Source organism: Eufriesea mexicana, unplaced genomic scaffold, assembly GCF_001483705.2.
Source record: "Eufriesea mexicana isolate 0111107269 unplaced genomic scaffold, ASM148370v2 scaffold4744748211, whole genome shotgun sequence".
NCBI lineage: Eukaryota > Metazoa > Arthropoda > Insecta > Hymenoptera > Apidae > Eufriesea > Eufriesea mexicana.
In genome coordinates, this window is record NW_016907866.1 from 163,646 (window position 1) to 177,048 (window position 13,403).

The 13,403-nt window shown below is 40.7% G+C and overlaps 1 protein-coding gene across 2 annotated transcripts in view; it reads left to right on the top strand.

The window, feature by feature from the left end:
• LOC108552969 (protein turtle homolog A) overlaps window positions 1-13,403 on the top strand; it is a 208,169-nt gene that overhangs the window by 24,517 nt on the left and 170,249 nt on the right. The window lies entirely within an intron of this gene.

Here is a 13,403-nt window from a genome sequence, read left to right on the forward strand (position 1 = left end):
ATGTCGAAGCCTGGGGTGTAGCTTGGGACGATCCTTCGTGAAGCGAGAAGAAGCAGATTTTAATTCTGCATAAGATGAAAGACTGGTATATATATATAGAATTTACGTTTAGGGTGTAACCTAGCACGATCGTTCTTGGAGCAAAAAGAAACAGATTTTAACCCCTTGCATTCGACGATTTTTTGACTAGAGAAGAGTAGAAATTCAAAAATTCTCTATTAAAAAACTGACGATAATTTTCTAAGCAGTAAATAAAGAATTGTATAATAGTAGAATTGCAGAATTATTTGATTTCGATACCTCGCACAGTATTACTTTACATTAAATTTGATATATTAATTAACCCCTTCCCGTGCCATTTAGCTCGACGAAATCCGGGTCCAAACGGTAGTCATCAACGCGTGGTAAACAGACCCAGATTGATGCTCGAAAACAATCGCAATACGAGTCGAAATGTAAATACGCGTGATATAGTCAGTTTTACGCGATACTACTGTTGGGGAAGTAAGCTCTAATCCTTTTTCCTTTTATAAATATTATAAATATATTATATTTTATGATAGATGACAGTTTCAAAACTATATTTAGAAAAATGTTCTGTACACGAGTCTGACTCGTGATATCCATGTTTGGGCCGACTTTCCGCGAACGTGTCTGGCTCGTGATATTCATGATTGACCCAGAATCTTCATCACGAGTCAGACTCGTTAAAATACGGGAAGGGGTTAATATCGATCTTCCAAATTCTATGAAATGGTGACCCAAGCTCACCTCTCGAGAGCAGAGGGTTAATTCTGCATATGTTGATGCACTGAAATATAATATTATATGATATACAAGGAAATACTATGTCTAAAGGGTGCTCTTAATAGGGATGTAAGGGAGAGATAGGTTGGTCATTCGGCGTGAATAATTATGTAGAAAATGTAGAATAATGTTTTTTGATACGAGGCCCTGTTTTGGAGAAAATGGAAGTCAAACATTCAGTGGGCTGCAACTACTATGTATCGTCATATTTGCAGATTATTGGTGGATTAGGAGGTTTATGATTAGGAGGATGAGGTAACAGGACTGATGTAAAGTAATTGGTCTCCCTAATGATATTTATATACACAAACATCTAATTGCAGAGAACTCAGCTATATTAGGACACGATTAGGCACGCGGTCTCCCCACAAATATTCAAATTCAATTATCTTGAAGACGAAGCCTCATATAAAGAAAATTGTATTCTATATTTTTGATTCATGTTTTGACATAGAGTCATTCCCTTTATTCTTATACCGTAAATTGCAATTATGAGAATCATAGATGACGTAAATTCACGACAGCAGCAATATTTGATGTCAAATATAATGTTTTCATTTTAGAGAAGTTTGGAAATATATTTACTACACTGTCCATGCTGCTTTGTGTTCCGCCTGGTTCTTATTTAGAACAATGCATCCTCGTGGAAATATTTATCAACCTTATTTCTCAGACCACGTACTTCCCAAGTATAGTCTATTCGAAAAAGTAGCATCCGACATCTTTTACACGTATGTCACGTTCGCAATTTATATTTCGTGTAGCTTGCAAACTGCAAGTACTCCTTCTCCCTTAAGAACTCTCCTGTTCACAGTTCAATGAACACACGATACCTAAATAGCAAGCCTAAATTGGATTTTATTCCATTTATTTCGGTGGTGAGCCACGAAAGCGAAGAAACAGGAATAAATTAGGAAATTCAACGCATAAATTGTTCAGCTGATTTAAGGGTAGGGAGGAAGAACGGAGATAAATAGGGTAGCAGCAGGAAAAAGATGGCGTAGCAAGATGGACGTGAGATTTCACAAGGTTCTCTTAATACCTTTTCCCTTATCGAATGTTTAGTATTTCCTTCTTTGTTCTCACAAAGTGTCTTTGTCACTGTTCTACACTAATGGATTTATCTGGTTTGAATAAGTTTTTAATTAATCTCGATTAAATTATTTGAAATAAATAAATCGATGAATGTAGAAGTAAATTTGTCATTGTAGGCGGAGTTACTTTTTTATTTTTATAATTAATTGTCAGAACATTTACTTCCCATCTAGCCTTCTTATAAAATTTCACCCCATTTTTCGTTATCTCTTTTAATTTGTAGCAGTAAATGTACACACTCGTATTTATAATTTTATGGGTGTATTTATGTATGGATTATTACGTATTAGCATGTTCGATTTGTGTAGATGCAATTGCGTTAGTATTTTCACAAAAGTCAACGCCAGACACTCAAAGCATTTGTATATTTCTGACAGAAGTTATTGTGTAACAAAAAATTTGAAACCTGTCGATGTGACAGATTTGACACTTGAAATACAGACTAATCAGTTTATCCCGTCATCCAGCCCATTTTCCTCTCAACGGAAATAATTTCCCTTGGTGTCCGACCCCATAGCCGAAAGACACGACCATTCAAGTTTCACGCTCGAATACTTGTATTCCACGGTGTATCTACACGGCTAACCGTAAGTGCAAATATGTGTACTCGCACAGGAGCGTGTTTACACCGACACACATGAGGCCCAATGCGCGCGTATGTGTGCCCGTTCGTGGTCACAGGCCGCAGGAACCGTATATATTCGACAGGTGGATGGGCGACGAGCAAGTTGCAACGCTGTCCGAGCTTTCTCGATAATCTTGTTTATTTTCCGGTATGCACTGGCCGAACATAGACATGCAGAACTTTGAAAGCCCCGGATCCGGATGCAGATGAAAAGGCTTCGAGATTGCGCGACACTGGGCTTCAGGTGTCCAAATCTTCTGCTAATTTCGTACAAATGGCACCAGCATTCGATAATCTGCGCGGTATTGATACCAGCTCACGAGACACCCATTTCTACATCGATTTGGGAGCTTCCAAGCTTTCAAGGTGAAGGAGTCTTTGAAGGAGTGACCTAAATTAGCAGCAGCAAGACCTATCGCTCTCTAGACGTCCAGTTCGTCTGCTAGTTTCGTCCAAGTGGCACCACCATTCGATAATCTGCACGAAATTAATACTCACACACGATATATCCAGCTATATACCAAGCTCAGACTTCCAAGTTTCTTATCTGGACGAGCCTCTGAAGGAGCAACGAAGATACGTCAAGACGTTGGGGGCTTTACGTCTAGTTCGGCTGCTTATTTCGCCAAACAGGAGCACCACTCGATAATCCCGGTGAAATTAATTTCTGCACGTGGTATAACTCGTCTATATGACGAATTCGAACTTCCGAGTCTCTCGTTCGAACGAGTCTCCGAAGACGTAACGAGGATCCATCATCGAGACCTCTTGCTCTTTGGACCTCCGGTTCGTCTGTTAATTTCGTCCAAGTGGGACACCCGTTCGATAACCTCGCTGAAACTAATATCTACACTTGGTACATGTATCTTCATACCGATTTCGAACTTTCAAACTTCCGGTACGAACGAGTTTTCGAGCAACTGACGGAAATTCATCGGCTGGACCTATGAGACACCGAACTCTAGACGTCCAGTGCGTCTGCTAATTGCGTCCGAAGGGAATCACAAATTGATACTTGCTCTAGGTGTATCCATCTTCATACCGATTTCAAACTTCCAAGCTCCTGATTCGAACGAGTTTTCGAGGAACTGACGAAGATCCATCGCCAAGTGGGTGATGAGAGCAGAGAGACAGGTTCTATCGAAAGCTTTTTGGGTCTCCCAGTACTTTCTGCGGCAGCATGGGCGTGTCGTAGGGCCTGGAAATAAATAAGCTGATAATAGATTAGGATTTATTCGACATTTCATCCCGAGAAGCGGTATTCGATGGATTTCGTGGCGAAGTTTCGCGGAAAGTCTGATCGGCCATGCGTCATCGGTGTTGTCACGGATGGCTGTTTGATTTAGAAACGTCCGTCTAGGAAAATCGGTGGCTACTGGAGGACTGCCAGGATGAACACACTTTTCGTTTTAACGGCGCAAACAATGATAACGAAGCTACATAAATTTTTGGCTGGTGGGGGACATTTCGAGAGGGAATATCAATTGCAGGTTTCGAGGACGACAGAGGATGGCTTCGAGTTATAGATCATGTGGAGAAATTTTACTCGGAATCCTTATCTTTAAACGTTGGCTGGTCGATTGAATTGTTTTGCAATTTCAAAGTCGACCTTCCGAGATTTTTCTGGCTGTTCAGTGTGGAAACATTACAAGTTATGTTCTAGTTAGGTTCTAAATATGTATTACTTTAGGGTTCCATCGAATTTATCGGTATATTCATTATGATTATTTATACGTTTGCCAGACTTGTGGGTATATGTACTTCAACTTCTGATATGATACAGGAAGTTCGGTTTAGCTATGATTAATTTTGAAGTTGAAGAAGACTGACTTTCTTCTAGGACGAGTCATGAAATCTTGTTTAATTTTTATGCAAGTATATGTACATCTAGGGATTATTTTTATTTAAATGAAAACGGTTTCAACAATTTTTCTCGTGAAATTTGGAATACGTGAAGATGATGCGTCATCGTAAACTTAGTGTTAAGGGCTGAATGCTCTTGCTAATCCCATAATCCCGTCATCGTCACTAAACGTAACACAATTCCTTCATCACCAAGGAAACGATTAACACGCAAAATAAAATATGTAGACGAAAAAATCTACGTAATACATGACTCGAAACACCCTAGAACCATAATCGAACCCAGAAGAACTCAGAATTTCCTCGCTCTAGCGATTCCATTAAATTTCCTCCCTCAGAAACCACCTCTTCCCTAGTCGAAGACACCAGTCACCGATACATCGCCATCGGCATATCGATAACGACCGCCATCACGATTCTCTGCAGACCTCGCCATCTTCGATTGTCCCCTTCATCTTTCCCGTGCAATCATCCGGACAATTCCAAAAAAAAAAAAGAAAGGAAAATTCCCTAGCATCTCGCTGCACATAGCAGTGCGTGCCGACTGCGTGATATCGGCGAGGAATTTTAATGACTTCCCATAAATCCGTGGCGGGGTTGGAATTTCGCGTTGTTTTTTTGCGGCTGAGCATTCCAGTAGTCCTCCTTAGTCGATCCGTCGAGGAGGAATGGCGGCCGTATCGGTATATCCATCCTGCTTTCTGCCCCATTACAAAGGTGGAACGTGGAAAAGCGGCGGGAAGGCGATAGAAGACGTATAATTGCTGGGAGATTGAAAATTCCGCTGGCAGCCCGTCGCCTGGATAAATCTAGCCTGTGAAAATGTCAGCCGCTGCTGGCTGGAATACAGGAACGGTCGTCGATCGTGTCGGTCCACGCGACGCACCGTCCAATCCTTCGAGAACTAACGAGGCAGAGCTCGCTTCACCAGCCACCCGGCTGCCGCCATTTTCTTCGCGCGGCCGCCATTTTCCTCTCACGCGCCCGCTTGCTCTATACTGGAATACTGGTTTCGAGCCACGAATCCACGAGACGTGCAACCTCGCCGTTTACAGCCTTCGTTGTCGGTTAGGGACGTGCTCAAAAACTGCTTTCCATCCTAAGTTTATTAAATAAATAAGTAAAAAGTATCGATTCTTGAAACTATTTAAAAATTATTTTAATTAAGCAACAATAGTACGCTTGAAATGAAATACCATTCATAAGAAACGGTCGCTTCTTAGTCGCTCAGAAGATATTTCACAGCCTCCTCTAAACACCAATAGCCAAATTTTGTTCACACGAATGACACTCTACAAAGATTATGCTCTCCAAGGCCCAACGCAAAGTTAAGGTATCTCATCGTAGCACCTTTAAGAATATCCAGCTGCGAAGAGACCACTGGTTACTACGATGATGGGCCAAGCGCGATATCGAAGACGTTTGAAAATTCATCGAGACCCATCGTCAAAATTGGTGGAACAGGGTGTCTCTGCGGGCGCAGCCGTGAAGGAAATCGGCTCTGCTAATATCGAACGCGCGAGAACGGGAACGATGGTACGGATAAAGTAGGGATTTAACGGGAGAAAGGGAGAGGAGAGGATGAAAGGAGCGGAAGTAGCAGCCGTGGCAGAGAAAAATAAAGGCGTCCAGACGAAGTAGATCGACGGGTGAAAGCTGCTGCCGGTGTCCTCGTGGACCTTGCGTTCCTCGGTTCTGCAGCACCGGCTGCGCGATCGGAATCCGGGAAATTTCGTTAGACCTAACCTCTTCGAACGTTAGATATCGAAATCTTGTTTGAACGACGCGATTATCCGGAGACGTCTCGCTTCGAAATGTCGGGACTGGGATCAGATCGTAACGAGAGCCGAATCGGTTCCGGAAAATACTTGTCGGAGATGGTGTGGAAAAATGTGTACAACATTGGACAATTGGGATAATTTAGCGGTGGTTCTATCGAAATGATGTTACTTTCTTTCGTAGAAATATTGCACACCTCGATATATACCTAATCCAGTGATCTTCGATCTTCTTTACCTCACAAGGCATATTCAATAACTACCAATGCGAGTAAAGAAGGATTGAATACTATATGTGATCATACGTATACGTGATAAATAACATGAAACTTTATTATACAACCAATAATTTTATATTGGGTACTGGGAGCAAACGAAGAAACACGTTTTCCAGCTAAAAGTAACACGAAATCGCAAAATTCCTTTTACCTACATAACAGAAATGCTTCCAGCACCAAGACCAACACATCCAAACGTTCGACGCAAAGCTGCACAAGCACGTATCCATACCTGTGCATACCGCTGTGATGAAACTACAATACCGAACCCTATCCTCGACATCGGATTTACGATATTAATCTGCAGCAACAGAACCGATATCTCGCCTGTCAACATCGGTCGCGGCGCATCTGAAACACAAATATCAAACCGGTATCCACGACCACACTTTCCCCGTCGGTTAATCGAGTCTAGGACCCGTAGGCGCGGCTGAGATTCGACAGGCACGCAAACACGCGACGACACACAGGGAAGCAGGTATCGGTGGTGGGACGTAACGAAAGCAACCGAACGCCACACGGAGTCTCGTGTTCAACGGTAGCAAAGGATTCCGGCGAGCGTTTCCGGTTCGTCAAAGCGAAGTGGCTGCCGCCATACTTAGGTACATTGCACACTTTGCTGGAAATTGGATCTTAGGAACGGTGTCTAACCAAGAAGGATCTGCAGAGTAATCCCCGGGGCTCTGGCTTCTGGGTTGGGCGTCACCGTTGTGGAGTCAGATTCAGCCCGTGGATCCAGCGTGTGCAGGCTTCGCGCGGAAAAATGAAGACTGGAAGAATCGGATGAAATTGCGAGTGGCTGAGTGAATGGGACGGACACAATTGGGAAAAACCGTACTGGCAAGATGGTCGTCTGGATGAAAGGACGATGATGGAACGAAATGAGAAAGTGAGAACAGGATAAGCTGCTTTGGCGGGGTCTGCGGCTGGCAATTAGCTGGCTGTTAATACCCTCACCTGGACCGTCCCATTCGTTTTATTTCGCTACGAGTGGCTAAGGTGAACGAGAGCATAGGTTTAGACACGATGATTGTTCTTTTGGGAAGATCGATGATAGGATCCCGGTGAATGGCTGCGTGTTACGTGTTCAGTGGCCGAGTTCATTGTTGCCGGATTGTTGGGTAATTGAAAGGTTCTTTGTTCGACGGTACGGGATAGGTGCTATAAATTCACTGGCTATGGCGTGTAGATAAATTATAGGGGAATGTCGAAGCCTGGGGTGTAGCTTGGGACGATCCTTCGTGAAGCGAGAAGAAGCAGATTTTAATTCTGCATAAGATGAAAGACTGGTATATATATATAGAATTTACGTTTAGGGTGTAACCTAGCACGATCGTTCTTGGAGCAAAAAGAAACAGATTTTAACCCCTTGCATTCGACGATTTTTTGACTAGAGAAGAGTAGAAATTCAAAAATTCTCTATTAAAAAACTGACGATAATTTTCTAAGCAGTAAATAAAGAATTGTATAATAGTAGAATTGCAGAATTATTTGATTTCGATACCTCGCACAGTATTACTTTACATTAAATTTGATATATTAATTAACCCCTTCCCGTGCCATTTAGCTCGACGAAATCCGGGTCCAAACGGTAGTCATCAACGCGTGGTAAACAGACCCAGATTGATGCTCGAAAACAATCGCAATACGAGTCGAAATGTAAATACGCGTGATATAGTCAGTTTTACGCGATACTACTGTTGGGGAAGTAAGCTCTAATCCTTTTTCCTTTTATAAATATTATAAATATATTATATTTTATGATAGATGACAGTTTCAAAACTATATTTAGAAAAATGTTCTGTACACGAGTCTGACTCGTGATATCCATGTTTGGGCCGACTTTCCGCGAACGTGTCTGGCTCGTGATATTCATGATTGACCCAGAATCTTCATCACGAGTCAGACTCGTTAAAATACGGGAAGGGGTTAATATCGATCTTCCAAATTCTATGAAATGGTGACCCAAGCTCACCTCTCGAGAGCAGAGGGTTAATTCTGCATATGTTGATGCACTGAAATATAATATTATATGATATACAAGGAAATACTATGTCTAAAGGGTGCTCTTAATAGGGATGTAAGGGAGAGATAGGTTGGTCATTCGGCGTGAATAATTATGTAGAAAATGTAGAATAATGTTTTTTGATACGAGGCCCTGTTTTGGAGAAAATGGAAGTCAAACATTCAGTGGGCTGCAACTACTATGTATCGTCATATTTGCAGATTATTGGTGGATTAGGAGGTTTATGATTAGGAGGATGAGGTAACAGGACTGATGTAAAGTAATTGGTCTCCCTAATGATATTTATATACACAAACATCTAATTGCAGAGAACTCAGCTATATTAGGACACGATTAGGCACGCGGTCTCCCCACAAATATTCAAATTCAATTATCTTGAAGACGAAGCCTCATATAAAGAAAATTGTATTCTATATTTTTGATTCATGTTTTGACATAGAGTCATTCCCTTTATTCTTATACCGTAAATTGCAATTATGAGAATCATAGATGACGTAAATTCACGACAGCAGCAATATTTGATGTCAAATATAATGTTTTCATTTTAGAGAAGTTTGGAAATATATTTACTACACTGTCCATGCTGCTTTGTGTTCCGCCTGGTTCTTATTTAGAACAATGCATCTTCGTGGAAATGTTTATCAACCTTATTTCTCAGACCACGTACTTCCCAAGTATAGTCTATTCGAAAAAGTAGCATCCGACATCTTTTACACGTATGTCACGTTCGCAATTTATATTTCGTGTAGCTTGCAAACTGCAAGTACTCCTTCTCCCTTAAGAACTCTCCTGTTCACAGTTCAATGAACACACGATACCTAAATAGCAAGCCTAAATTGGATTTTATTCCATTTATTTCGGTGGTGAGCCACGAAAGCGAAGAAACAGGAATAAATTAGGAAATTCAACGCATAAATTGTTCAGCTGATTTAAGGGTAGGGAGGAAGAACGGAGATAAATAGGGTAGCAGCAGGAAAAAGATGGCGTAGCAAGATGGACGTGAGATTTCACAAGGTTCTCTTAATGGCAATTAAAGTGCTGGTTTCAACTTTCTGGTTTACTTTTGTCGTCTTTCTTTGGCCAGATCATCGAAAAGTACGTCATTAAAGATTTATATTCTTTTACAGGATTAATTTCCTAGGTTTTGAGAAACTAGGAAGAAAGATCGGTATTGCACATTCGAAGCAAATGTAAAATCGATTAATAATAGGACAATAAATTGAAAAAAATTTTCTTCAAGTATATTATACACTGTAGTCGGGGGAAAAAATGAATTCGATGTTGAAAACATTTGGATTTTTATATATCGTATATTTTTATTCATATCCGGTTCAAATATCTTACGTAAATATCTGTCAATGAAGATTTAGGCAAACATTATGCGAAGACCCCAATTTCTAAGATAGAATTTCCCTGACAAAACAAACTCAGCTCCTCGAGTCTCGAAAGTTGCCAAAGTTCCGAAATCCGACGAAGTTTCGAATTCGAGTTTCGACAATTTGAAGATTAATTCCCGATGCATTACGAATTTTCAAACTACCCCGACTAATAATATTCGCGCGGTTATTACGATCTACAGAGTTAGTGGAATTAAACTGAAATTGCGTCACCTTTGAAGGAGTTACCGACAATTGAATTGTTATTTAAAATTTAATGGCGAGGCTCTCGTGGCTTGACTCGTTTCACCTGGTAAAAAGTTCACAATGGAATATTCGTTATCAGTTTGAAATAAAGGAGAAATGGTATTTCGTTGGAAATAACGGGAGTTTTAGAAGCCGACGTCAGAGCTGTGCTCGTGAAAGTAGAATAAGAGCGTGTCTGGCCAGACGAGTAAACACGATCGCGCTTAGTCAGACAAGTAGAACGCGTCGGTGCTCGAGCAGACAAGTAGAACACCGCTCGTTCAAACGGTTAGAACATCGTATTTTATCCCTTTTCGCCTTACTAATTCAAAAATTACACGTATGAATTATGAAACCAACGAAACACCACTATATTCAAACATCGTCATTAAACTTCAAAAATCTTTAAACAAATCGAGAAAATAAATACAGTTACTGCGCGATGAAAATGAAATAAATATACTAAAACGAAGAAAATCACTCGTACCTAATATCATCGACGGTAACCGGCGATCAAAGGTCAATCATGCACCAGATAATCCGAGTAGGCTTCGAAGCAAAAGTGTATGGAAAGGACTGAATTATGGTTGTCAGACAGGGAAGCAAAGAAATCAAAGCGGCTGATGAACGTGTGACTATGCTAGGTGAATTCGCGTGTGTATTCGCGTTGACTCGTTGGCTCGTGATACAGGCAATGTTAGCCGCCACTAAATAGCAAGAATAAGGGGCTGCGCAGCAGTACTTTTATGAGGGGCCTCGTTAAAAGCTCAGGAAATGCACTAAAGCGTGGTCGTAGCAGCCTGCGCTTGGAGGTGGCGTTTAAAGAGCTTTGGGAAAGAGGCGGAAAAAACGGGGAACATGACGTGGCCCGTGTGTACTCCTTAATGGCTGCGTCGAAGAATCGGCGCATCGAGCAGAAAGGCCGCGGATGGAGAGAAGAAAAAACATCTTCAGCGGTTCTCGACGCCGGGGGTTGCAGGGGCGGCGGAATGGTCACGGAACCCCGCCGAAACGGAACGCGGATAAAGTGCGCCCGAGAAAGCGACGCCCAGAGAAAACACGCGATTCCGATCAGCGATGGTTAATCTGATTAGGCTAATCTGTCCCTAGAGCAGCTTTCCTGTTCCCGTGCAACCGATGGATCGTATCTGGATCCAGTTCGACGTGATAACGGATTGGGGAATGGCGGACTGAATCATCCGCGTTGTTTCTAAATTTGAACCGATCTCTGGTACACGTGTTTTCAACCAAATTTGGAAAAATCGAAGGCACAGTGTATCAGGTCGTTGGATTTGTCTTGACAGGAGTTAGGGTAATGTGAAATAAGCAATATACAATGTTATTTAGGAAAACATAGTTGACTTTCCATAAATAAGAAGCTCTTTTAAAACTTTTTGTATTGCATTGTAGCTTTTAATTGATGAATTTTTATTATAAACTAAGTCGTAGTCGATATACCGTCGGAAATAGACGGAAAATTGCCATGACAATTACAGGAGGCACCGTGTATATGTTAAGAGTTGAATAATTAGTGAACTGTATCAAAGATTCGAGTGGAATAAATATTTCTTATCCTTAGTTCATGTCTGACGAGATTCGAAGGTATTCATACTATTTCCTATTTTCAACTCGTGATTATTGTACGAATGAAAGTTTTGAAAATATCGTATGTACATAAATAACTGGCAGAGTGGGAATTAGATTGCACAGCCGAGCCATTTTTAATCCCTCGTTGAAATTTTTATTTAAGCACCAGGGAATAAACTGCGACAGATTTTCACTTGTGCATGAAAAAATACAGGTTCATACATCAATAAAGAGGTATTTTATGCTACGTTCATAAAGTCTGCTGCTCGAAAAATAAATTGAGACAATAAATGACAATACGGGTCAAAATTGATTTTCATTCCACCTTCAATGGAAAATGAACGATATGTGCAAAATGATTGAAAACTTATGAAATAGATTTTGTCGATAGCTGATATATCGATATTGGTTGGACTTGTCAGAAGGATTTCGAAGTGATTGGATATTATTAATTTTTATACCCAACATTGTGACTGACAATATTTTTTGCGAACCATACATGTCGAGTATCGAATACGACTAATACTTTCATATATTTTCCCTTTTTATATTTGTGTACACATGTATATTATACACGTGAATACGCTACACTATTGGAATGAATAAAATGTTCGAATTTATTTTCTATAAAATCACTAGAAATTTTCAGGTATTTAATTATTGTAATCTACAAAAGTCTGATATTTTGGAATTAATATGTTCTAGGGATGAGGTCCTTAAGGTTAGGCAAATTGTCACTCTTTCTTTTTCTCGTATAATGGATTATCAATTTTCCAATTCCCAGACAAATGTCTTCAAAAATCTAACAATTACTACTTCACAGATTCTTTTGTTCCACAAAATTCAGGAATTATAGTACACAATTATTAATTATCTCTACACACTGGAGACAAGCAAATGCTATATAAAATTGTAACTTATTCTCAAATAAATTCAAATTTCCCAACTATTTCTTTTTAATGAGAATTTTGATGCAAGTTCAAGTTAAATCATTGTTTGAATATCTTGAATTAATTTAAAATTTCTACTAATTAGATCCAATTTTTTTTTATTGGAATCAGGTGTCTTTAATGTATAGAAAAAATTAAGAATTCATCTGTCCCTAATCAAAGATAATGCTACCCTTAACAGGTTCCCACTGTCCCCCACCTTTCACAACCATTGAACCCCCAACTTACCGAACAGCGACCAGACAGAAAGTATGATTTCAATTTCCTATCGTTCCAGCAGGAGTTATCGTAGCACGATCAAACCTGAACCCTTTCCTTCAGCATCAAGAGCAGTCTCGCGATTGTAACGGTCCGATTCCATCAGCCGTCCAGGAAGTTGCCCACTTTTCAGTTCTCGAGTTTCGCTGCATTAAGCGTTTACAACGATCAGCTGCTTCGCTTTATTTATCAAACTACTCCACGAAAGCTTTTCCTCCGATTCCCTTTCCCACCCTCGATTCACCCCAACCCCCATACTCCACAACACAGACGCACCGTGGAAAATCTTGGAACTCCGTCCTAAGCTGGACTCCAAGTCCATCCATGCAGCTTCGAAACGAGTCAGCCCATCGACGATTACTCGAAATTAACTTTATCGGGCAGAAGAGAAGCAGCAGTTAAGAGAGAAAGAAGGGGGTAGAGCGATTATCGGTGAGAACGGAGGGTGACGCTAAGCTGGAGAACCCTTTCGCCTAGCAAATGACCAGGTTCGAGGCGAAGTGAAAAGTAATCA